Below are 26,936 nucleotides of genomic sequence, written 5' to 3'. Positions count from 1 at the left end.
AAAAAATTACATTCTGTTATAGTTCCAGATTCGGCACTAATAGCATAAAATTCATATCTCCATCAATATTGATCGAATCAATATCTGTCAATTGAAAATGAAAGACAACTAAAATATCTAAGTTTGTCTAGAAGAAACCATTTTCATAATCTTAGAAGATTAATCCCAGAATTAACAAGAACACGCTGCTACTAAGAAAATAGCGGACATAACTCGCATAATGAGCGGTTTCAAAAACACAAACATAAATTTCTCAATTTTTACTGGAATTTAACTATTCATGTCTCATTTCAAAGAAAAACATAGATCTACAACTTTCATTTTAACCACAAGTCAAAAATCTAATTGTAAAAAGGTCATATCCTCGAATTACAGAAGGTATTCTACACACCATAGTTACATAGTTCAGTTCTGACACATTATGGTAGAAAAATCATATCAAATCCGTTTCTATTGGAATACCATTTTTCCAGCGGCTACAGAAAGATAACAAATAGGTCTACAAGTTCTATTTGAACCACGAGTCGAGATTCTTAGTGCACAATACACATAAACCCAAAAATCAGAAGCAAAAGCTCACCGAATCGGACAAGAACTGTGCAGAAATGAGCTGAAATTAGTAGCTTCGATCCAGCTGAAAACTTGCTCAAAATTACTGATTTATGGCTTGAACTGAAGCTTGGGATGTGGGGAACAAAACCCATCAATAATTTTGAGATTTCGACATCGGACAAAGAAGTGATGATCATGACTTTTCGACGGCTACTAGAGTGGCTTTGAGGAGAATTGGCAAAGAAGATGGGTTTACGGGAATGGGTTGCTTCTTTCTTCTTCTCTTTTGGTAAGTGAGTGTATACATACAATTATTGTATATTTGTTTACCAAAATTAGTAACTTGAGCTCAATTATCCCGGTTTTGAATTTAATCGATCTCATGTGTTATTTCAGTCTCTATATGTTTTTTTATATTGTATTAACTCCGATATCTAAAATATATATTTTTAACACACCTTCAAAAATTATTTGACATAAATAATTATTTTAATTTATCAACTCAATAATTATTATAATTGTGCCAAATTTCCTGATAATATATTCTAGGGCCTTACATGTTGTAAGGCAGGTTTTTTGTTATGATTTGTTAGGTTTTGTGTCACTGCCACTTCAGACAGACTTCAGATTAAATAGTTTAAAGTTGACTACTCTGTACTTACACTGTATACAAACAGTTATTGATTAAAACATTATAGACATAGAAGTGGCACAATACTCCCGATGTGTTGCGTTGTTGGTTATTGGTGGTTGTATGCCACATAATTATGAAGGTTGTGCGGTCAAACTGTTGTACTTACATTTTTTGTATGATTTGCATAAGGTTCATAGTTATTGTTGGGCAAGCACCGTACTTGCATATTTCCAGCATATGGATAAGAAAAACAAGAAATCGCATGTTCTTTATACATTTTACATGTATATTTATTACAATTTTTTATTCGAATATATACTCTTCTTTGTTACACATTTATTAAACTCAATTGTTTTGTATATTTGAGCATGGTCTAGAATGACTCCTCTATGTCCTTAATGCTTAGAATATAACCTAATCACCCGACCTAAAATCAAAATAATTGTGATGATATTCTTCCAATTGCACCACACGGAGAAGGTTAATAATTGCAATTTTTGATATAAAATTGATAAAGTCATCTTTATTTTAAAGTCTTACGAATTTAATGTACATGCAATGGAAACATGTATTCACTTGGACACATACACTTGCACACTCTGTCTGGATCATTCGTGACGTACTTGAGAAGATGGGAGATGGTAAGGTATTTACATTGTATGAAATATAAATTTCAAATATGTCAGATATTATCACTTTTGTACATGATTCATTTTGTTCATTAATTGTAGTTAAAATGGCTCGTATATGGTCTCGAAGCTTTGGATGTTTTGTCGTTGCCCTTAGAATGTAGACATCCACTCTCTAGTGAAGTGTGTGCCCACTTATATGTTTTCACATTGTTGAGATGCATCGTCCAAATCAAGTTCTTCGGCAATTTGAAATGTCACAAAACATTCCAATACCAGCACTTGATTGATCTGTTACATGAATGCTCAAGGCGGAGCCGCAAAACTTACGATTGTATCAAACATCATAGAATAATGGTGGATGCGTGGGAAGATCATTATAATTTGATTGTTGATAGTGATTTTGTTGAAAATTTCAGCATGAGATATGATTATCAGAGATGATATGATTCTATAACTCAACGTTTCATATCTCCTATCGTGCCTCAACAAATGGATTATAGCTATCAGCCCGGTGATGCATATTTCAAGTGTGTTGTAGTAAGTGCATGTTAAATCATTTATTTCCAACACTTTAAATTAATCTATTATAATTTATTATTCATGTGTTTGACAAGTTTTTTATTTTTATTTTATTTTAGAGAGATAATTCATCAATTTTAAGGAATTTTTTTTGAAACGTCTACTATTTAAAATACTACTAAATTTTTTTTGTAAACTAAATCTCGAAAAATACACTTTAATGCATGCATGCAATAATAACTATAAATCACACATTTTAAAATAAAAGTATTCGACTTACAGTAAAAATGTTGCTGTAAAAATATAAGACAAATCATCAAACCCTAGACTGCATGTAAAATAATTCAAATGTGAGACATGCAAAAATCCTGACAACCATCGACATGCAAAAACGAAAGTGTGTGAAAATATCCATGATCACTCCAAACTCATAAACATGATGTGCGGAAAAAGAATGGTCATCGGTTAACGTGCGCACATCCAACTCCGCCTACTCAGTCTTCGGCGCCTCCAATCTCCTCATCAATATGCTCACCTGCATTATTCACACCTAGTGAGTCCAAATATTCAACACTCTGAATCGAGAAAACAAGTACATATACATAGCATGCAATATTGAAAAGTACGGTAATTAAAAATACATTTCATGAGCTTCAAATCGTAAGCAAAAAATATAACATGATAAAACATAAACGTGTTCCTATCGCATCATATCAACATATATGTATTCACTTTTCTTTATTTGAATTTCGATCATCAGTTGTGATTTTCGTATCATCGTATTAGTCGATGGATCCATCTACGTATAACCGCGGTACCCGGCGGCGGGAACATCAGCGACAATGTTAAGATTAGTTGGGTGTGATAAAGTTTTTAGAAGAGGGGGATTGAATAAACACTTGTAATAGGATCGATTAACGTATCAAGAGTGTTTAGAAGGGGGGGTTGAATAAACACTCACAGTTAAAACTGGTCTTTTCTAATTTTGAGTTCAGTTTTGTGACAAACTGATTCTCAGAATCTTGTTGGTCAATGACAATCAGTTAAACTAAAGTAGTTGCGGAAAATAACTGACTGAAAGATAGAATACGAAACTGAAATAAAGTAGGCAAGGGTTGTTTCTGGATGTTCGGAGAATTTAATTACTCCTACGTCACCCCTTCTATCTCAAGGATAGGATATCCACTAAAAGACTTTGATCAAATACAAGAATCGTACTGACCCACTTCAGTTTGGGCTTAACACTGTCAAAAACTGAAACTCTTAGTTTAACATAATGTTCTTAGTCCGTAACTGATCTTAGCACTATCGAATTTCAACGATTATTACAACTTGCTAGTGAGCTCAAATTGTAGCCTTAACTGCTACGAATATACCAAGTAAGAGTGAGCTAAGATTTTGACAGAGTGACAGCAAGCTTTTGAATAGTATTGACTCTCTTCTTCTTCAGTTGTTCTTTTGTGATATTTATAAGCTTCTTTTCTCCAACGGTAACCAGAGATAAATTTGAATCTTTGTATCCGTTGATTTCTTCTTGATTATTCCTTGGACATTGTTTGCTTCATTTATTGTGATGCGGCGTCTTAATTGCTTTCGCCGAAATGCGTTTTTCTAAGCTGTATTGATTGAAGTGCGGCGTTGCAATCTTCTATGTCTTTTGACGGTTGAATGTTCTTTCCCGAGACATGTTCAGTTGACGGGTGCTTAGCATACGGATGAATATATCAACTGATCAGTTTCCAACTGATCAGTCTTCTTTATTAGATCAGCTGATTTCAGTTGTTAAGTCCAGTTGCTGAGTTCAGTTTACTCGATCAGTTGGTTCGTATTTTCAGTAGATTCGTATTTTCAGTTGGTTCGTATTTTGTCAAACGCCGGAATTTAGTTCCCAACAATTTCCCCCTTTATGGTGTTTAACAAAACTAAGTAAATAATAACTGAACATCTGAACTCATTGTAGATAAAATAAGAGATTGAATTTCTTGAACTGAAATGGATCTTGATTTAATAACAGCTGAATCTAATAATCTGATTAACTGCTTCTGCTGTTTCTCAAAATGCTCTTTGATCCTTGATTTCTTCCCCCTTTTTGTCAAACAAATCCATCTTCTCAGATAATTTTCGAACGTCAGTGGAAAGAATTTTGACATCTGCGGAGATACTTGAGACAGCAGTTTGTAAACAAGTCTGCAGCAATTCCATTTTATTAGAAACAGAAGTTTCCAATTGCTCAACTCGTTGACTGATTATATCCTGAGTTGTATTGAGACTTTGAGCTAGACCTCTGTTATTCTTCATCTCAAGTACAGTTCGGGTAAGAGACTCCATGTTTGCTTGAATGGCTTTCAGTTTTGCGGAGTCATGTTCAATTGAAGAATCCAATTTGACAGTATGAGAGAATTGTGTGGATTGAATTTTCTTGATTTCAGTAATCATCTGCTGCATATTGTGCTGCATATTCTGGATTTCTTCAAGAACAAGATCCATTTCTGTGGATTGAAGAGGAGGTGACTGATTAGATGTTCTTGGTTCATGTGAGACTTGATCAAAGACCACCATGGTCCTATCAGATAATATCGTTTCAGAAATAGTCTGTGTTAGAATGTCTGTTGCAGCAATTTCTTCGTGAATTTGAGGTGGTGAAAGTGGATTTTGATCAACAGATAACGCTTGATCAGTTTCCACTGGTGCCTCTTGTTGAGAGTTTACTGAACTTGGTTCTGGCTCCTTTGTTTGAGTGAGCAATCGACTCACCACATTTTCATCAACTGCTTGACCTGGAGATTTTTCTAGTCCATCAGTTTGAGTGACTTGTTCAGCAGAGATTTCTGGCTGAACTGGTGCTTCTTGTTGTTCTTGCATTGAATCTGGGACTGGCTCTTCAGCAGCAATTTGTTCAACTAGTTCTTCAGATGGTATCTGAACTTCTTGTTCTGGTTGTTCAGTTGAAGGAGCAACTGATTCAGAATGTATTTCTTCTAGCTGAGCTTTCAGAGCTACAGCCTGAATGATTTCATCGATGTTTGCAAAGATAGTTCAGTTTCAGAATACAGCTGATGTTCAACCTAAGAAGATTGAGGCATATCCTGAACTGGCTTTTCAGCAGCCGGTTGTGGAGATGGCTCGTTCTGTTGGGAGGAGGATGAATCTTTTTCTGCATTTGAATTGGAGGATTTGTCAGGAAGAACCAATTCCTGATCTTGTTCCCAAAATCTGATTTCCCTTTGTAGGCCACTAAGATCTGAGTCCAGTTGGGTGAACACAGCTCTATCATTATATGCAGTTGGACCTATGGGATTGTAGTTGGATTTCAGCTTTTCAACCATTCTTGTCAGCTTTTTGACTCGAATTTGATCAAAGAAATATTTTTGCCTCTCCAATGCCTGAGCAATAGTAGCAGCTTTGACTATTTTCAGCACAATTGCTTCAAGTTTAATAAACTTTTTCAGTTGGGATTTGTGCTTCAACTCTTTGGCAAAAATTTCAGTCCTAAAACTCTTCCAGCTATCAAAAGATTTTAGTTTCGATGTGGCAAATACATTTATCTGTTCCCAAACCAGGTCAATGTGAGTTTGGATGGTATTAGATGGCATTGGTTCTTCAACTAGCTTGCCCTTTCCTTTTTCAGTTGTGAGAATGTGAGGAATATCCAAACCAGAGTGAGTGGTTTCCACTGGTTCCCTCAATATAACACCTTTAGATCTGGCCCGAGGCAAAATGGTAGGTCGATTTACATGAGTCAAAGGAGCTCTTACCTTAGTGGGTGCCTTTTCTTTAATAACTGAATCATCAGGTGGGACTACCTGCAAAGGGATAGCCTGAATAGGCTGTTGGGCAGCTGATTGAGTAATTTTCTCAGTTGGGATGACTTCCATCGCTGTTATTGGTTTAGTTCTTTGCGTCCTCGGTCTCTTGACAAGTTTAGGAGAAGGAGTTTTCTCCGAATCTGATTCACTGATAATTAGTTTTCGTTTTGCAGTCTTCAGTTGGGCCAAAGTCTTGGTCTTCTTGATTGGTGTTGGAGCAGATGGTTGTATTCCAACCTCTGTTTGGTTTTCAAAAACTGTTTGGGAGAAATGTCCAGTTTGGTCTTTGGCGGTAAGATGTTCTTGGCATTGAATACCTTGAACTTTGATGATTTTCCAGCATTGTCAGCTACCAATCCTTTTAGTTTCAGAAGATAACTGATTGGAATAGCAAAGCCTCTTGACTGTTTGGTAGATTGAAGCATATTCCTCAGAATATTGAAAATAATATGCCTCCAGTTAGCTTTCTTCTCTCCCATGATGATGGTCATTACTTGGAATTTTTCAAGAGTAAGGGCAGCATAGGAGCCAGCCTTAGCCAATATGCCTTTTGCCACAATGTCGGCTAATAATTGAATTTCTGATTTCAGCTCTTTCTTTGGATCGGAAACTTTGATTTTCCGCCCATCAGCAGACAGCAAAGATTTCATTTCCTCAATGTCAGATGTTTTGACTTCAGAAAAATTGACGTACCCATCAGTTGGCAAAGAGAAAATTTCTCCAAAGTCCTCTTCTGATAGGATCAACAGTTGATTATTGAAGGTTACAGAGATACTTCCATCAGTAGTGACGAACCCCTTCAGATAGAATTCATTTACTTCCTTGGGGTATATCTCCTGCGAAGATTGTCCCAAAAACATCCTGAGACCAGCAGATTCAATCTTCAGAAAAACGTTCTTAACTTCTGCTTCTTGAACTGATAAAACTGAGTCAAAATCGATGGCCATAGCGTTCAACACGTGAGCTGGGATTTGATTCGTCATTTCGACAGATAAAATGATCTGAAATTCGTAAACGATAAGCTCTGAAATTAGTATGCTATTAGAAACTGATTGTATGCGTAAGAAGAGAACTGAATTGAAGCGGGCTTAGTACAGTTGTTCGTGACTGTTCAAATTCGGGACACGTGTCAGTCCATTAAAAATTTTGAGTAAAACTATGTGTACGTGTGCTGTGGGCGTTTGTGAAAAAGATGAACGGTTTAAAATAGGCCACGTTATGAATCTGCAATCACATCAGTTAATTTGGAATATAATAAGTTTTAAATTTGTTAACTTATGTGAGAAGATTTGTAAAATATCCAGCTGAACGATCAGTTGGGAAACTGATTCATTTCAGTTGAGAGTTCACAAACAATTGTCTTCTCAGTTAACCTCTTCAAAACTGATATTCCCCCTTAATCGATGCATAAAATAATTAAAGCGACGATATAAAATAAATTTAAAGGTCAGAAAGATTATCGTTTGCTGAAACGTTGACGACCCTTCATCTTCCATGACTCTTGGCTATAAGTAGAAGTGACATGGTTAGTTTCAGTCATATTGAAAAAAAAACATATTCAAAGTAAAAATAATGGCAGATGCTAGTAGCTCGTGTGCTTCGCCATTTTCTTTGGAGACTAGGAAGGCTATGATAGAAGATGAAGTCTTCTATGAGAGTCTTCACTACTGGGAGAAGCTTCAGAATCTTGAGTTCCTGTATAATACTGGCGAGGCTACCACTCCCGAGCTGATGACAGAGTTGAGAAAAGTGCGGGAGCACTTGCACATAGCTGTGTGGGTGGATATCTTCACAGATGGTCATATCTATCAGCTGATGCTTCGAAAGGAGCTGAAGATCCTTAGGCGCATAGCTGGTTCTCACAGCTTTACCAAGACATCTACTGGACCTTTATCTACTTGGTTGAAGATGTGGATAATTGTTGTAGAAGAGAAATATAATGATGTAATCCAAGCAAATATTTATGGTTGAATGAAACATTTATTTTGGCTTAACTTTGTTTTTCTTTTTCCTGTAAATAATAAGTTTCATTAGTTATTATATATGAATTACGATCATAAACAGATGAACTGATGACTGGTTAAGCGTTAAGTAATAAATGTCAAATTGATATCAGTTGATAATGATCAACTGATAGTTAAGAAGCCTCGGTAAATGAGAATGACGCTTCGGTTGATTAGAGTCACTTCAGTTTCTTCAATATTTAAATTTCATATGTCCATAAATAAGATGATAGAATGTGAGACAATAACAGTTCAATATGTCGGATTCAAGTAACTCTGATGCATGCAGTAGTTCGCAGATTCAAGTTAATGAGCAATTAAGTCCTTATTTAAAAGAATTGAAGAAGACAATGGAAGAATATGTCTTGATGAAAGTGATGTCAACATGGTTCAAGATTCATGATTTGCAGAGGGTAAGTAGTAGTGGTGATGTTCCTACTCGTGTTCAAGCAAGTAACAACAAAAAAATACATTGATCGTTTTGATGTTAGGCATGTTACAGATCTGATTGATGACAGATGTTTGTTAGTAGCAATGTTATGGAAGGAATGGCATGTGGTTGAGAAGATTTCTACAAATAGTTCATTTTCTAGAATCCAAATTTATGAGTTGAATAATTGGATTAGAGAATGGCAGAATTCAGTTGGTTCTATGATATCTTCTGTAAACTGGGATCGATGGTATTCTTAATAAAGTATTATTTTCAATTTGTTGTGTTCTTATTTTCTGCAGATAATTCTATTAGTAAAGCAACATTAGTAATAATTTTAAGACAGATCAATTAAACCAAGAATATTGCGAAAGTAAGAAAACTTAGTCTCGGGTAATGGTTTGGTGAAGATGTCAGCTGCTTGTTGCTCAATTGATATATACTACAGTCTAATGTCCTTCTTCAAAGCATGATCTCTAATGAAGTGGTGTCTGACATCTATATGCTTTGTCCTTGAGTGAAGAACTAGATTATAGGTGATGGCAATTGTACTCGTATTGTCACAAAATATGGGAGAATTATTTGTAATTACTCCATAATCTCTCAGTTGTTGCTGGATCCAGATCAGTTGTGCATAGCAACTACCAGCAGCAAGGTATTCTGCTTCAGTTGTTGAGGTAGCTATAGATGTCTGCTTCTTGCTGAACCAAGAGATCAGCCTGTCTCCTAGAAACTGACAAGATCCACTTGTACTTTTACGATCAAGCTTACATCCTGCATAATCTGCATCTGAATATCCAACTAAATTGAAAGTAGAGTCTTTAGATACCATAACCCAACATTTTGTTTACCCTTAAGATATCTCAAAATTCTTTTAGCAGCTGAGAAATGTGATTGCTTAGGATTTGCTTGAAATCTAGCACACATACAGACAACAAATACAATATCAGGACGACTGGCAGTTAGGTATAACAATGACCCTATTAAACCTCGATATAATGTCGCCTCAACTGATATTCCCCCTTGATCAGTGTCCAATTTTACTGATGAGTTCATGGGAGTATTTGCAGCTGAACATGATTCCATGCCAAATTTCTTCAGCAGCTCCTTTGTATATTTAGTCTGACTGATGAATATGTCAGTTTCCAGTTGCTTCACTTGTAGTCCAAGAAAGAATGTCAGTTCACCCATCATGCTCATTTCAAACTTATCCTGCATTAGCTTAGCAAATTTCTCGCATAATTTGGGGTTAGTTGACCCAAATATGATATCATCAACATAAATTTGAACTAATAAAATGTGATCATTCTTAGTAAATTTGAACAAGGTCTTATCAACTGATCCAACAGAAAAATCATGATCAGTTAGGAATTTTGAAAGAGTTTCGTACCAAGCTCTGGGAGCTTGTTTAAGACCATATAAGGCTTTGTTCAAATGATATACATGATCATGAAAGATGTGATTTACAAAACCTGGGGGTTGTTCAACATATACTTCCTCTTGTAGTTGGCCATTTAGGAATGCACTTTTTACATACATTTGATAAACTTTGAAATTCTTGTATGATGCATAAGCAAGAAACATTCTGATTGCTTCCAGTCTTGCAACTTGAGCATATGTCTCATCATAGTCAATTCCTTCTTCTTGTCTGTATCCTTGTGCTACTAATCTTGCTTTGTTGCGTCCAACTGAACCATCTTCGTTTAGTTTGTTCCTGAAAACCCATTTTGTACCTATGACAGTTTTTGAAATCGGTCTTGGAACTAAGTTCCAGACATTGTTATGAGTAAACTGATTTAGATCTTCTTGCATTGCATTTACCCAGTTAGGATCAGCAAGAGCTTCATCAGTTTTCTTCGGTTCTAGTTGTGAAACAAAAGCTGAATGGATAAATAAGTTTAGCATTTGATTTCGAGTTCTTACTGGATCTGATGGATTTCCTATTACCAGTTCAGGTGGATGTGATTTTTTTCATCTGTACTCAGTATTTGTTGTATCAGCAATTCCTTCAGTTGGTAACTGAACACAGTTTTCAGTCTCAGTTGGTGCTTCGTCAACTGGTATTTGAATGTTATCATTATGCTCTATCAACTGATCATTAGCAACGACTTCATGTGCATTTGATTTATCCAGTACTTCTGGTTCAGGTGTTTGAAATATGTTTTGATTATTATGACATTCATTTTTGTCATCATCTTCCAAACTGATATCTGTAAATCGATCAACTAGCTCAACTTGATCAGTTGGCTTATCAGTTAGTTCAGTTTCATCGAAATCAACATGAGCTGATTCTTCAACATTTAGGGTTTTCTTGTTGAAGACTCTATAAGCTATACTAACTGATGAGTATCCAAGAAATATTCCATCTGCAGATTTAGCATCAAACGCTTTTAAATAATTTTTACCATTATCAAGGATAAAACATCTGCAGCCGAATATTTTGAAATAAGTAATTATACTTTTTCTTCCATGTCAGATCTCATTTGGTGTTTTCATATGATTCTTATTAATCATTGATTTGTTCTGAGTATAACACGCAGTGTTTACTGCCTCTGCCCAAAACCTTTGAGAAATACCAGAATCAGCAAGCATTGTTCTAGCAGCTTCTTTAAAGGTCCGATTTCTTCTCTCAGCTACACCATTTTGCTGAGGAGTTCTGGCTGCTGAGAGCTCATGCTTAATTCCAGCATTCTCTAGAAAATTTGAAAGAGTTTGATTGATGAATTCAGTTCCTCGATCTGATCTGATTCGATCAATTCCAACTGATTTTTCATTTAAAAGTCTTTTGAAGAGCTTTATCAGTTGTGAAGCAGTATGATCTTTAGATTTGAGAAAAATAACCCAAGTAAATCTTGAAAAATTATCGACGACTACCAAGGTGTATTTCATTCCCCCTAAGCTCATGACTGGTATAGGACCAAAAAGATCCATGTGCAACAGTTCTAAGCATCGGGATGAAGATTTACAACCCTTGTTTTTAAAAGAAGATCGTACTTGTTTACCATACTGACATGCTGAGCAAAGTTTTTCTTTTGAAAAGTCTATTTTGGGCAAACCAGTTACAAGTTCATATTTACTCAGATAGGCAATGGTTTTAAAGTTTAAATGGTTTAGTCTTTTATGCCACAACCAGTTTTTAGATGATTTGAAAGCAATAAAACAAACTGGTGCATAAGTTTGATCATTCCAACTGATTTTATATGTGTTTTCACAACGTTTTCCAGTTATTATGATTTCATTAGTTGAAGTTTTGACTGAACATGAGTTTTTGTCAAAATGTACTGAGAATCCACTGTCGCATAACTGACTGATGCTGATCAAGTTATACTTCAAGTTTTCTACTAATAGAACATCTTTAAAAGTAAAGTTACCATGGATAAGCTTACCATTACCCACAGTCCTACCTTTGGAATTGTCCCCAAAACTGATATTTGGACCACTGTATTTGATCAGTTGAGATAGCACACTTGCATCTCCTGTCATATGTCGCGAACATCCACTGTCCAAATACCATATTGAGTTCTTGTTTGTGCCTGTTACCTGCAGTCACACACATAATATAATTTGATACCCATATCTATTTGGGTCCTGAACTGATTAGTCCTTTAGGAACCCATACTTGGATTAGTCTAACAGACTTTCCAGTAACTGTATTCCAAATGGTTTTTCTCGGCTTTTGTGTGCTTGTGTAGTGTACGGATGATACAATATGTGTTTTAGATTTATTCAACTGATTGTTCAGTCTATATCTCTTCTGAACTGGCTTGCAGTTATAATAATTGGAATAGTCATTCGAATAGTTTTTGTAAAATCTCTTTGATGACTGACTTTGTGAATCAGTTGAGAATTTTTGACTATAACCAATCCCATATCTTCTAGCCTTGTTCATATTCTCAGTAGGTTGCTCAATCAGTTTACTGGGCTCAATTTGTTCTTGTAACACTGCTGATTTGACAAAGTGAATGTATTTCCCTTTGTCTATTGTTAGCTTTGGTTGAGTATCATTTGGATACATTTCTCCTTGAGTGTTGTACCCTAAACCAGTTTTATTAGAAACTGATTTTTGTGAAATCTGCATCTCATTTAGTGCAGTAGATGATTTGTTCCAAGACTGAATAAGCTCAGTTTGTTTTGAGTTTTCAAGCATCAACTTCTGTATTAATGACTGATTTTTGTTTCTTTCTGCTTTTAACTCAGCAATTTCCCTTTTTAGACTCAACCCATCGACTGATTCATCAGCTTTGGTTTTATTGTCTGTGGGATCAGTTTGCTTTGCTTTGATTTCTTCAAATGATGACGCAAGCTTTTGATACTCATTTACCATGTCATGTAGTGTTAGAATGAGTTCTTCTCGTGTGAAATCAGTAGAGCTGAAATCAAATACCTGTTGGATAGATGATTCTTCTGCTGCATCATTAGCCATCAAGCACTTTACTTCCTCATCATCACTAGAACTGCATGAGCTTTCTGGTTCCGACTCTTCACTGTCAGTTTCTGCCCATTTAGATTTGTTTTCTTCAGCTAAGAGTACCTCATGTTTCTTTCTGAAGACCTTCTTATCTTCCTTAGGTCTTCTTTTGTGTTCATATGATTTCTTTCTTCTATCAGTTGAGCCTTGACTGTCCTTCTTGGGTTTAGGACAATCAGCAATGAAGTGACCTGATTTGCCACAGTTATAGCAGGCATTTGGTTCATCTTTGGAATTGTTCCTTTGGTATGGCTTCTGGAAGTTCCCTTGATTCTTTCTCATGAACCTTCCAAATTTTTTGATGAACAATGACATAGCATCATTACTCAACTGATCAGCAGATTTTTCGACTGAACTGATTGGTTCAGTTCTGACAGCAGCTAGAGCAGTTGTGGCTGCAGAGGTAGATGATTCTCCTTCTCTGGTCTGCAGCTCAAATTCATAGGCCTTTAAATCAGCAAGCAGATCATGAAGTTCGATTTGGTTCAGATCTTTGGACTCCCTCATTGCCATGGTCTTGACATCCCATTCCTTGGGAAGACCTCTTATTACCTTCAGTGCAATCTCTTTGTTGGTATACACTTTTTCAAGTGCATTTAGCTCATTGATGATACTGCTTACTCTTTCATCATACTCGTACATCGATTCTCCTGCTTTCATTTTGATGTTATCAAACTTTTGCACTGCAACAGAAAGTTTATTTTCTTTGGTTTGATCATTTCCTTCACACAGCTGGATCAGCTTTTTCTAAATTTCTTTGGCTGTCTTACACATTTTTATTTTGCTGAAGGTCACTTTGTCCAGAGTTTTGTACAAAATGTCTTTAGCCACATTATCAAGATTTGCTTTTCTTTTATCTTCAGTTGTCCATTCATCTCTGGGCTTTTCTATTCTTTGTGGTGCTCCTTCTGTAATGGCAACTGCTGTATTTGTTTTTAGAATCTTCATGGGTCCATCAGTTATGACATACCACATGTCATCATCTTGTGCAGTCAAATGAGCCTGCATTCTGATTTTCCAATCATCAAATTCTTCTCTGGAGAACATGGGAATTTTGTTGAATGAAGTCATGTTGGCAAGTTTTTTAAATCAAAATTATTCAAGAACAAGATTCAACTGCTCTGATACCACTTGATAGGATCGTATAACGTATCAAGAGTGTTTAGAAGGGGGGTTGAATAAACACTCACAGTTAAAACTGGTCTTTTCTAATTTTGAGTTCAGTTTGGTGACAAACTGATTCTCAGAATCTTGTTGGTCAATGACAATCAGTTAAATAAAAGTAGTTGCGGAAAATAACTGACTGAAAGATAGAATACGAAACTGAAATAAAGTAGGCAAGGGTTGTTTCTGGATGTTCGAAGAATTTAATTACTCCTACGTCACCCCTTCTATCTCAAGGATAGGATATCCACTAAAAGACTTTGATCAAATACAAGAATCGTACTGACCCACTTCAGTTTGGACTTAACACTGTCAAAAACTGAAACTCTTAGTTTAACATAATGTTCTTAGTCCGTAACTGATCTTAGCACTATCGAATTTCAACGATTATTACAACTTGCTAGTGAGCTCAAATTGTAGCCTTAACTACTACGAATATACCAAGTAAGAGTGGGCTAAGATTTTGACAGAGTGACAGCAAGATTTTGAATAGTATTGACTCTCTTCTTCTTCAGCTATTCTTCTGTGATATTTATAAGCTTCTTTTCTCCAACGGTAACCAGAGATGAATTTGAATCTTTGTATCCGTTGATTTCTTCTTGATTATTCCTTGGACATTGTTTGCTTCATTTATTGTGATGCGGCGTCTTAATTGCTTTCGCCGAAATGCGTTTTTATAAGCTGTATTGATTGAAGTGTGGTGTTGCAATCTTCTATGTCTCTTGACGGTTGAATGTTCTTTCCCGAGTCATGTTCAGTTGACGGGTGCTTAGCATACGGCTGAATATATCAATTGATCAGTCTTCTTTATTAGATCAGCTGATTTCAGTTGTTGAGTCCAGTTGCTGAGTTCAGTTTACTCGATCAGTTGGTTCGTATTTTCAGTTGGTTCGTATTTTCAGTTGGTTCATATTTTGTCAAACGCCGGAATTTAGTTCCCAACAACTTGACAATTTTTACAACTTTTCGATGGATGAATCAGTTTAGTGATAAACTGAATTCACGAATCTTGTTGTCAATGTTAATCAGTTAACTTAATAAAAGTGCGAAAATAACTGAAAGACAGATAGAATAAAAGTGATAATAAGCAACACAAGATTTGTGGATGCTCGGAGATTTCAATAACTCCTACGTCATCCCTTCTATCTCGAAGATATGATATTTATTAAAAGATTTTGATCTATACAAAGATTTGTACAAACCCACTTCAGTATGGACTTAACACTGCCAAGGCTGAAACTCTTAGCATCAATACAAATTATCGATACTCAACTGATGTGTAACTTCTTAGAACAACTGATCTCTACAAGATCGAATAATACAACAATGAGTGTTTGTGCTTTAAGCTAAAAGTATAGCCTGAAAGCTTATAGGACTCTTGTATGGATGAAGAGGAGGTCAAATAAAGGATATACATAAAAAGCTTGAAGGACGCACGGGAGAGAGTTCTTGCACATAAGAAAAATACGAGAGCTGAGCTTATTTTGATGAAAAGATTTTGTGTGATTGGGTGATCACTTTGCTGTGTTGCTGATCTATGTTGAAAACACTTGAAGTATAACACTCATGTGGAGTGCTACTTGAAGAGTCTCGGCGGTCTTTGGTTTATGCGACACAAGAATGCATCTGTGGTTTTATTGATTGGTTTTAGATACAATTTATTTTCTTGATGTGTCAAGGAATATAGTTTTTATGCTTGTCACTAGTAATGGTTTTTGTAAACAGTTTACAAATTTTCTAGTGATAATTTTTGTCATGAAGCATTATACATGTATAAATACTTGTACATAATTTAATCTGTCTTATTCTGGTTATTAAAGTTTACGTGTATTTAAATAATTTATTCCGCTACATGTTGTGAATGATGTTGATAACACTGACACACAACACTATAATCTAATACAAACAGTTCACTGTATTTGCATTTTTATGTAAACAACCCCTTTCACCCCTAATTCCAGTGTTGCAGACATGTCAGTAGATTTCATCCTGATGGTGAGGCTACTCTTGGGGGCTTGGCCTGCAATTTGTTGACCCAAAAGTATTATGTTGTTCTTGAGGTGTACCATCGATCCTTAGGCATAGGCCGGAGAGGAATTTTATATCCATGATTTATGATTCGGAGTCAAATAAATGTAGAAAGTTTGTTTCTTTTGCAAGATGATCATTTTACTGATATGAATCGGAATCAAGTTGTGTTCACTAATAGCACCTTGCATTGGTTGACAGCTAGTTGCTCTTGTGTTCTAGCTTTTGATTTGGATTCTGAATATGGAGGAAGATCCCAATGCCTAATCCAATGACCAGCGGAAATGGAAACCGGATCTATTTGTTGGATACCGATGGGCACTTGTCCGTGGTTCAAATTTTGGATGGATGGATGGATGAATCTTTTGTTCATGATTGATTATGGGAAGATTGGAAATTATTGGATAGAGTGAGTCTTCTTTGCATTAGAGGGATGGTTCCAGGTATTTTTCCCATAAGTGAGAACAGTGAATACGTGTTTCTTGCGACTTACAAACAGGTTTCAGTGTTTCTGCCTATTCCTTTCGGAGCACAATTTTTTCTTGCTAAAAATGTGTGGGTAGCTTTTTTCTTATCATCGATTGAACTGTATGTACGTAAAACTCTGATTGTGTAATTGGCTAGTCTTCAATGTGGTGGTCTCAGTTCCAGGGGTCCTCCACATATTTGTGGATCATCATAGTCATCTGTTAGGAATTTGGAGTAGCTCTGTAGCCTGTATAAATAACTTGTTCAGAGAATAAATATGGAATGTTCTTTCTATGGTCACTGCTGCACACGTTGACAATTTCCTGCTCAATCTTTCTTCATGGGTTTTGATCATATATGGATTCAGAATGTAAGCCGAACGGAATCTTCATTTCCTCAAACAGTAAGTGATTTTTCACTTTCTGAAAAACCTCCGCTGCCCCACCTGAAAGATGATGTTCCACCACCAAGCAGTGGTAATTATCAATCGCACCATGATTTTAGTAATATAAAGCACACAAATTTGTGAGAAACACAATAATTCCATCTGAGACACATGCACGTATACAAAGAGAGCGAGACTGAGACTCGCGATAAATGCTTTACGCGGAATGTATGTAGGGTAGGAATCTAGTCGGCCCTGCCACCAAAGGCTCATGTTGGATCTGCGAACAAGATTCCATCTAAAGTTTGCTTCATATTTCAGTAAAGTATGCTGCATATTGTGTTGTTGGTCAGACCCTATTGCTTGAGATAGAACGGAGTAAACCAATTCAATTGTACACAGACGAATCAGCCAATATAGCATTCATACAGTTCACAGCTCCGACATAACCAATCTTGTTAGTTAAAAATCGGACCAAAAAGCTCCAAATTGAAACATTGGGGCAGATCTCTTCATTTATCATCCTGTGAAGATAAATAAAGGCTTCTTCGATTCCAACCTGCTCGCTGACCCCACGCACCAGACTGGTATAGGTAATTATATCGGGATTCAAGCCTATGTGGCACATAGAACCCAGAAGTTGAATGGCATATTCAACGTTACCATGTGTAGAATAGGCATGGATTAGCATATTTAATGTAAAAGCATCAGGCTTAATTCCTCGGATAATCATTTTCCCAAAAAGCTTATGTGCCTCCTCAAGTTTACCTGAAGAGCTCAAACCATGAATGATAGTATTGTACGTCACTACGTTAAACTCAATTCCCAATTCTTCCATCTCTCTAACTAGTTCAAATGCAAGCTCGATATTTTTAACTCTAAATAAACCATTCAATATCTCATTGTAAGTGGTAACATCGGAAACGCAACCGTGTTTCCCCATTTCATAAAACAATTCCATAGCCCAATCAACTCTATCTTGAACACACAAACCTTTGATAAAAGCATTGAATGTAATTGTATTTGGTGGGCACTTATGAGTTGACATCTGCTTAAGGAGGGTATAAGCATGGCCAAACATGGAATTTCTGCATAGGAGATCTATCATACATGTATAAGCTAAGGCATTTGGACAAACACCGAGAGATATCATCTTGTTCCACATTTTGGATGCGCCAATTAAATTCCCGGATTTGGCAAAGCCATCAATTAGTGTAGTATATGTTACTATGTTTGGAAGGAATAAATTTCTCTCCATGTGATTAAGAAGAGATAAAGCATCATCCATTTTTCCAGCCAAGCAGAGGCCATGCATCAGTGTGTTGTATGTGACCTGATTCGGCAAAACTCCATCTTCGATCATTTGCCATAAAAGTTTAAGAGCTTCAGGAAATCTACCTTTTGAGGAAAACCCTTTTATCATAGAAGTAAAAGTGCAGATATTGGGATCACATCCTTGCACGAACATTTTAGCCAAAACGGCAAGGGAGAATTCAATGTATCCCGAATCAACGAGAGAATTCAAGATTGTAGTGTATGTGATGACATTTGGACTAATTCTCTTTTCCATCATCACATCTAACAACTCAAATGCTTCCCCTAAAGTTTCCCTCTGCACAGCAACCATTAATCAAAGCATTATACACAGACACACTTGGGATGAATTTTAAAACCAAGTCCCGTGCCTCGTTCAGCCTTCCCGACTTGCACAAAAACGATATTATAGTTGTATAGCTGACTTTATCAGGTTCACACCCCTTATTGGACATTTCTTCAAGCAAACTGCGGGCGCCACTCAGACTGTTGTTCTTGCACAACGCCTTCAAAAGAATATTATATGTATATACATTCGGCTCCAACCCATCTTTCTTCATGTTATTGTAAATAGGAATGATCTTATTTAACCTATTCTCACTAAGCAATGCATCCAAAAGATGATTATATAACCTAACAGTTGGTGCACACCCAAATTCACTTATTCTATAAAACGTTTTCAAAGCTTGCTCAGCGACCCCGGCATGATTGTAGGAGTTAATCACGCTAATGAATGCATCTTCTGAACAACCTATCCCCTCTAACTTCATCTGATGCAAAAGGTACTGCACAGCATCAATTTCACCCTCACACCCGAGCTTCTTGATCATCATTTGATATGTTGATCGGGTGTGCATGAAAGACCTCGAATTAGCTAAAGATTTAAAATACTCCAATGCCACTATAATGTCTTTTTCATTCTTCAATCTCTTCAACACTTGAGATTCTTTAATCAATACTTGTTCTTTATCACTTACTTCATTCTGTGGCATGAAATTGAATACTGGGTTCGTGCTGAGCACAAACTGGATTGAAGGCTTGGGCACTTTCAACAATAAAGAACACCCTTCCTTCAAATACATGATCACCCAATAAAAGTAGGATAAAACTTTGACAGATATAATTATAATTGAGATACAACATTCAATCTTCAGACAGAAAACTTCTATCAAGGTAACACGAATGTCAAAAACATGAAACAGGCGAACAACAAAACGGGAGCGGAATCATTACGGCGAGGGTTCTGAGAAGTGAGATTTAGCTGAATAATTCAGCACCTACGGGCAAATATCAATGGAGATTGACCATGAATCACGACTTGGTTAAAAATTACCTCGAATAGGACAGAAATTGGATGAATTATCCGCACCCCTGTTTGAAATCTGGATTTTGCGATCCATTGGTTAACCTTGAAATGAGTGTAATTCATCCGGGTTCTGGACGAGGCAATTAATGGGCGATATTGGGCCTGACCCTCCGGTTAAAGAGAGACCTATTTATTTGGACTTCAAACATTTGGCCCACAAAACAATGAATATTACGGAACCGTGAGATTTTTTAAAAAAAAAAAACTACAAAATGTTAAATTTGTCCAATCGCATAAAAGGCTAATCTTTTGTAGAATGTCAGATTTTATTCCCCATTCTTAATAGGCACAAACTTATGTGAGCCGGTTTTACGGGTCATATTTTGTGAGACAGATCTTTTATTTTGGTCATCCATTAAAATGTATTACTTTTTATGCTAAAAGTATTACTTTTTATTGTGAATATCGGCAGGGTTGACTTATCTCACAGATAAAGATTCGTGAGATCGTCTCACAATAGGCCTACTCTTCTTAATATGATCCAAAATTAATTCATTTTATTACTATCATTAAATATCATCCATATTTATTTGTCCTTTAAATGTGATTTATTCCATTTTTCTTATTTATTTAAAAATAGCATTATGTGATATATTCAATCCGAAACAGCTCTTTTGTAATATTTGACCTTTTTTAACCATGGTATTTCACAAAAAAAAAACTTAATTATAATCATATTGTTTAAATATAATAATATCCTCTTGATAGGATCGGTTAAGGTCGTTGAAATGTGTAGCAATGAGATTGAATAAACATTTGGAATTTTGTTCTTTTCAATTATGTGAATCAGTTCTTTAAGAAATTGATCTTTGAATCTTATTTGTCGATATAGATCATTCAAATCATAGTAGTACGGAATAAGACTGAAATATAGATTGAATACTTAATGTAAGTTGAAATATAACTGAAATGAACATGAGAGTTTATATGAATGCTCGAAGACTTCAAATGCTCCTACTTCACCCCTTCTATCACGAAGATAAGGATTTCACTAAAAGACTTTGATATATTACAACTAATTGTAATAATCCACTTCAGTTGGTCTTACACACTGCCAAACTGAAATTTTTAGTCTAATAAACTCTTTTATAGTAGTAAACTGAAAATGCTCTAACTGGTAGTCTGAATGCTAATAATATATACAATGAATGTAGAGCATGAGTGTGCGATCTATAAATAGATAAAATACTCGTGAAAAGTATCGCACTTGATTTGAAGGTTGTAGTTTGATTGCTTTGTGTGTGTTCACTCGTAGTCACCAACCTTCTTCAACTAATTCGATCAGTTATATATAGTATTCGATCTCAACGGTCGTATTGAATGCATTTAATAAACATTTAATGACAAATATGTATTGAGTCGTCGTGTAGTTACTTTATCTGACAGTAGTACGAGGTATTCAGATTGTTCTGTTCTGATTCATCTGTTCTGCTTTGGTACGAGCTGTCGGTATGTCTGATGATACCTCAACTGATGATGTGGCCAATTAATTAGAAGTCAACCGATAAGCCGATCAGTTCAGCTGGACATTATCAGTTCTAACTGATGCCCTATCAACTACGAATTCTTCAGTTGATAATGTTTTTCCAGTTCAGCTAGAACGAGGTCTTCAATTACGATTACACGATTGTTCAATCAAATAGATTATTCAGTTTTCTTCTTGATTTATTTGTCAAACTCTGAAACTTATAATATTCCAACAATTTTTCCCTTTTCGGTGTTTAACAAAACTTAGATTTCATGAACTGATTGAAGAGAACAAAATCAATTTTAGATAAAGTAATGTACAGATTCGTAATACATGTAAGTGCTAGGAATTTAAATCACGTAACCTGAATGCATGAAATCTAGGATTTTTATTTAAATTATGTGTTTAAATATTTTTTGTGCATTTTATGCATAATTATCGCATGATAGAATTTAATTCACGAGATTTTAAAAGTTCATGCATTAGGGTTTCTTGATGCATTTCACGCCCGAACGAGGAACGGAGAATTATCAGGAAAATTATTTTATTACATGATTAATTTTTATTAATTAATTTATGGTGTTTTAAAGTGTGTTTTGAAAAAATGAGATTTATTGGGTATTTTTACCCGCATGATTTTATTTTTATCCGGTACGCAAATTTTATCGAATCGGGGGACTTTTTTGAGGGTTCGGCTAATATTGTCAAAAATTTTCCAACACGAAATATTTTTCGCCAGTGTGTTTGATTTAATGGGCCTACTTTTAAGCTTGTTGGGCCTAAAATCTTTTTTAAACTTTTAATTAGCAATTAGAGCCCATTAATCTAGTTGCTAACTATTTAACTAATACCAATTAACCCTAAAACTCATTTAATCTAAACGTAATTCCCTCTCCACTCAGCCGCCCACCCCCTCCACTCCCAGCCTCCTCGTGAGTGCAACGGCAAGGTTATTCGGTTGTTTCTTTTTCTTCAAACTCAATATCTCTTCCACGTCGGGTGTGCATTCCTTCGAGTTTGTGCACAAAACAATCATCAGGCATGCTTTATAACATTGTTTTTGCATCATACACGTTTTATATACTGAGGATTATGTTCATGCATGAAAAGTTTCGATCCAAGCTTGTCCATGGAAGATCTTCGATTTACTTGTGTTTATTGCATTCTTTTTGTTTCAACTCTCACGTTTTCTTGAATTGTGCAATGAGGCTGCCGTTTTGTTGATGCTAAGGGATCGTTCAGAGAATTTTAGTGGATTCATGAGGCTGGTGTAACGTTCGGTGGGGTCAGAGTGAAGGCCGAGATGTGTAGCGGATAGGAGTTTCTCGTTTTCTTTGTTTAGATCGGTGGGTAGGCGGAGACTGGTGGTGCAAGGGAGACTCTAGACCTTGGACAGACTCTGGTGGGTCTGAACCATGGTCTGGAAATGCACGAACGCTGCTGGTCTTGTCCTAGAAGCCGCAAGGGGAGAGTTGGACGAGTTGGGTTCGATCGGTGTTTTGGGGAGAGTAGCAATCGGGTGATCTGCGCTTGATGCATGGGGCTGATGGCATGGGTGAAGTAGGTTCAGGGGAGCCCTAGGGTGGTATAGGAAAGGTTGAGCCGTGCCTGGTTCCATCGGTGTTGGGCTAAGACACAAAATCGGGAGGTAGTGTAATAGGGTAGGCGTAAAGGGGAAGGGGCTGGTTTCCAGCAGCTTGTAGGGCCTGATCAAATAGTTTAAGGGATGAGCCTAGGTGGTTTTAGGGACTTTTGAGTGTTTTTAAGGTGTGGTAAAAATTTGGTTGAGTTTCGAGTCGGTTCGGTTTAAAACCGAGACCCCGGTCCGGATTTTAAAACGAATCGGTTAAGTTCTATATTGGGCTCGAGTTCACGTCTAGGAATGCTTTTAAATATGTTTTGGGAAATTTTAAGGGGATTTGGTAAGCTTCGGGTCAATTTTAGAGGTCTAGGAGTAAAACGAAAATTTTTGGGTTTCCAGGGGCAAAATTGTCATTTTGCATCCGGGGTGAGATTTTGGTCCTGGCAGCGTCCTGAACACAAATTTATGATATTTAAAATGTTTATGCATCATGTTCATGATTTTTACGTAATTACGATAAATACGTTGTATGCTCGGTTTAAAGGAAAAAAATTATGTATATGCATGCTTTTATTTAAATGGTGAAAATGATTATATATTTTGAAGGAAGTGATTTAGTTGTGACTAACACGATCACATATAAGGCCGGGACTCAATGGACGGGTAATGTTGTCGCTGATGTCCTCGCCGCCGGGTACCGCGATTACACGTAGATGGATCCATCGACTGACATGATGATACGAAAGTCACAGCTAATGAACGGAATTCAAATTGAGAAAATTAGCATGTATATGTTGATACGATGATACATGCTATGATTATTACCATGTTTTGACAGGTCACGTTTACGAATACGATTTTACTGCAGACATGAAATGTACGTTGATTATGTTATTTTTCACTGCTGTGTGCTATGTATATGTATTTGTTATTCTCGGTAATGGCGTGTTGAGTCTTTAGACTCACTAGGCGTGTGTGATGCAGGTGAGCTGGTTACTGAGGAGACTGGAGGTGCTGATCTCTGAGCAGGCAGCCCTGGTGCGGTGACACGACCCAAGGACCGCACGATTTTCTGCATATTGATTCATGAGTTTTTGAGAAGAGTTAAACATTTTTATACGTTGGTGATATTACGATTTTCATTCGTTTATGTTTACGTTTGATCTTGGATGATGATGATCATTTTAAACTACGCTATTTTTATTGTCAAATAAATACAATTATTTTAAATATTATTTTGTAAATACGAGCAAAAAAATTCGCATTTTTAAAATGAGTAGACAGTTACAATACATATTCAGCAATAAAATTTTTATAGATTTTGAAAGAGGTAAGTACATATTCGTACAAATATTTCAAAAACAGAAAATAAGATAAGCCCTCTTCAGAGTAATCAAATGACTTCAGACAAATAGTTTATCTCTTGGACTTTTTCTCAGTTGGTCCTTTATCAGTTGGCTTGTTTGGTTTCGTTCTCTTATTGCTGCTTGTTCCTACTGCCTCTGTGTTCTGTTCTTCCCCATTTTTCTCAACACCCGCTACTCTTGTGAAGAGGAGGAATGTTGAACTAACTTGAGCAGATACCTCAGCCAGCCGATTCTGCATTATATCAATCTTCGTAGACAGACTTGTACGAACAAATCAATCTAGTTGCTGAGTTGTTCTTGGGAGGAGAGCAAACTAGGAAATGTAATTGATTCTCTTTTAATCTTTTCAACTGAGTCGAAAAGAGCAACTCCATCCTTGGTCAGCTTCTTCAAGTCGTTCATTGTATGTTCTTTTAAGGTGTCTAGACTTAAAGAATGCAGCAGCTGAGTAGATTTGATCTGGCTGTTATGTGAACCAAGATTGTTCAATTCTGAAATGATGATGTCAAGCATTATATCAACTCCTAGTGGCAATTCAGAGTATTACACTTCAGTAAGTACTTTTTTTCCCTTTTCCCTTCTGAGAGAATTCCACAACAGCAAGCTGACCTAGGGCAACATCTTGGTCAACATCAATCAGAAGTTCTTCTAATGTTGCTTCTTGAACTGACTGACTGGGAGAGTTATCCCGTTGATCTGTTGCAGAGCTAGATGAGAAACGTCCATTATTCATTTTTTAAAAAATATATGTAACGTCCCGGAAATCGAAAAGTCCACGTAAACCACATGCATGCAAATTATTAAATTCTTTGGTATTTTATTAAATTCTTTTAAAGCATAAAATGTATTTTTATTTTATTAAATTGTGTTTAGTTATTTTTATGTATTTTATGCATTATTATTGCATGATATGATTTAATTCATGAAATTTTAAAAGTTCATGCACTATGATTTTTAAGTTCCATTTCGCGCTCGAACGAGGAACGGAGACCGGAGAATTTTCAAGAAAATTATTTTTATTACAAGATTAATTTTTATTAATTAATATAAGATGTTTTAAAGGTATTTTTCAAGAATTGTGATTTACTGGGTATTTTTAACTGCAAGATTTTAATTTTTAACGGTACGTAAATTTTATCAAATCGGGGGACTTTTTGAGGGTTCGACTAATATTTTCAAAAACTTTCCAACACGAAATATTTTTCGTGAGTATGTTTGGATTTATTGGGCCTTATTTTAATTGAGTTCTATTAGTGCACATTTTAATTAACCTAAACTATACTTAAAATTAAACTTATACCTAATTAATATTAAGTGGCCACCCACCCATTTATTTATGCAACCCCTCCACGTGAAGGAATCATTTTATTTCTCCCATCACAGCCGACACCTTCTTCCTCAACCTTGTTCCTCTCGGTTTCTCCATTAGCAGCTCAAGAAATCATCGGCCAAGCATTTCTTCAAGAAAAAAAATTCCCTGGCAACTCCCTGACGCCCGTTCCTTCGACGTTCTTACGTGGAATTCATCTAAGGTACGCATTGTATCCTTATTTCTGCATCATTCACGTCATATATGTGCTGTCATGTGTGTTATGTTTATGCATTTTTCGGTATTGGCATGGCAAAGCTTTTATGCTCTTTGTTTGACACGAAAACCGTATGTTGTTGCATACATCTCACGTTTTGTTTTCTGTGGTGCAAGGGGATGCTGTTTTTAGTGTTTAAGGGTCCTAGGATGAGTCTCTTTATGGTGGTTCATGGCCTGGAGCGGCAGCTAAGAGACTGAACAAAGAAAGCTGCAGCTGTGCACTTTGGGTTCATGTAGAGCAAGTCACGGCTGTGGGTTTTAAGGCGGTTGCTGGACGGGCCAGGGCGTGGGGCAGTGTCTTGGGTCGTTCCTTAGGGTCCTAGGGAGGGCCTGGTGGTGTTGGTTCAGGGCTGGGTTGGATAGGTAAGGTGGCTAGACCAGGAAGCAACCAGCTACACCAATGGGAGACGGGTTAGGCTAGTCACGGCTCTTGCTTGCTTTGGGGCTCAGGCATTAGTTCTGAGTTTGAAAGGGGTGTATCATGGTCTTAAGTTATGCCTAAGGGTTGGGTCTAGGGCCTGGTTCGGGTCCGGTTCGAGTTGGTTTAAGCATGAAAGTCGAATTAAGGAAAGATGGTAACTAAGGCTTTCGGATTAGCACGTACTGGAAATTTCAGCAGCTTGCTGGCCTATTGTGCGATTGACTAAGGGTCAGGTTTTGAGGTTTTTAGGACCTTTTAGATGTTGGTAAAGCATGGTAAAAAGTTGGGAATAATTCGGTTAAGTTTCGAGTCGATTCGGGTTAAAACCGGGATACTGGTCCAAGTTTTAAAACAATTCGGTTAAGTTATGAAATGGACTCGATTTTACGTCTAGGGATGCTTTTAAAAATGTTTTGGGACATTTTAAGGAGTTTGGTAAGTTTCGGATCAAAATAATAAGTTTTGGATTTATCCAGGATTTAGTCGCCTCACGAAAGGTTAATTAAAGAATTAATTGAAACGCCTAGATTTAAGCTTAATAAAATTATGGAAAATTATATTTAAGCTCAAATAATTATTAAAAGTCTAAGTTTTTAATTTGGGAATTTTATGCTAAGGTTTGGTTTAATTCGGAATTAAAGCGCATTAATATGTTATATTTAAAGATTAATTTAAAAGTTATTGATTTAAGCCAAATAAAAATATGGAAAAATTCCTTTAGGCTTAGATAATTATTTGGGA

The 26,936-nt window shown here is 36.3% G+C and overlaps 2 pseudogenes; one reads left to right on the top strand and one right to left on the bottom strand.

Moving 5' to 3' along the window:
- The first annotated feature begins 7,715 nt into the window (after nucleotides 1-7,715).
- Nucleotides 7,716-17,149, top strand: LOC142545065 (F-box protein At5g49610-like; annotated as a pseudogene).
- A 15-nt stretch (nucleotides 17,150-17,164) lies between these two features.
- Nucleotides 17,165-19,861, bottom strand: LOC142547303 (uncharacterized; annotated as a pseudogene).
- Nucleotides 19,862-26,936: the final 7,075 nt, after the last annotated feature.

This window comes from Primulina tabacum, chromosome 5 (assembly GCF_025594145.1).
Source record: "Primulina tabacum isolate GXHZ01 chromosome 5, ASM2559414v2, whole genome shotgun sequence".
NCBI classification, from domain to species: domain Eukaryota; kingdom Viridiplantae; phylum Streptophyta; class Magnoliopsida; order Lamiales; family Gesneriaceae; genus Primulina; species Primulina tabacum.
Note: the sequence above shows the minus strand (reverse complement) of the source record. Positions and strands in the feature narration are given on the sequence as shown.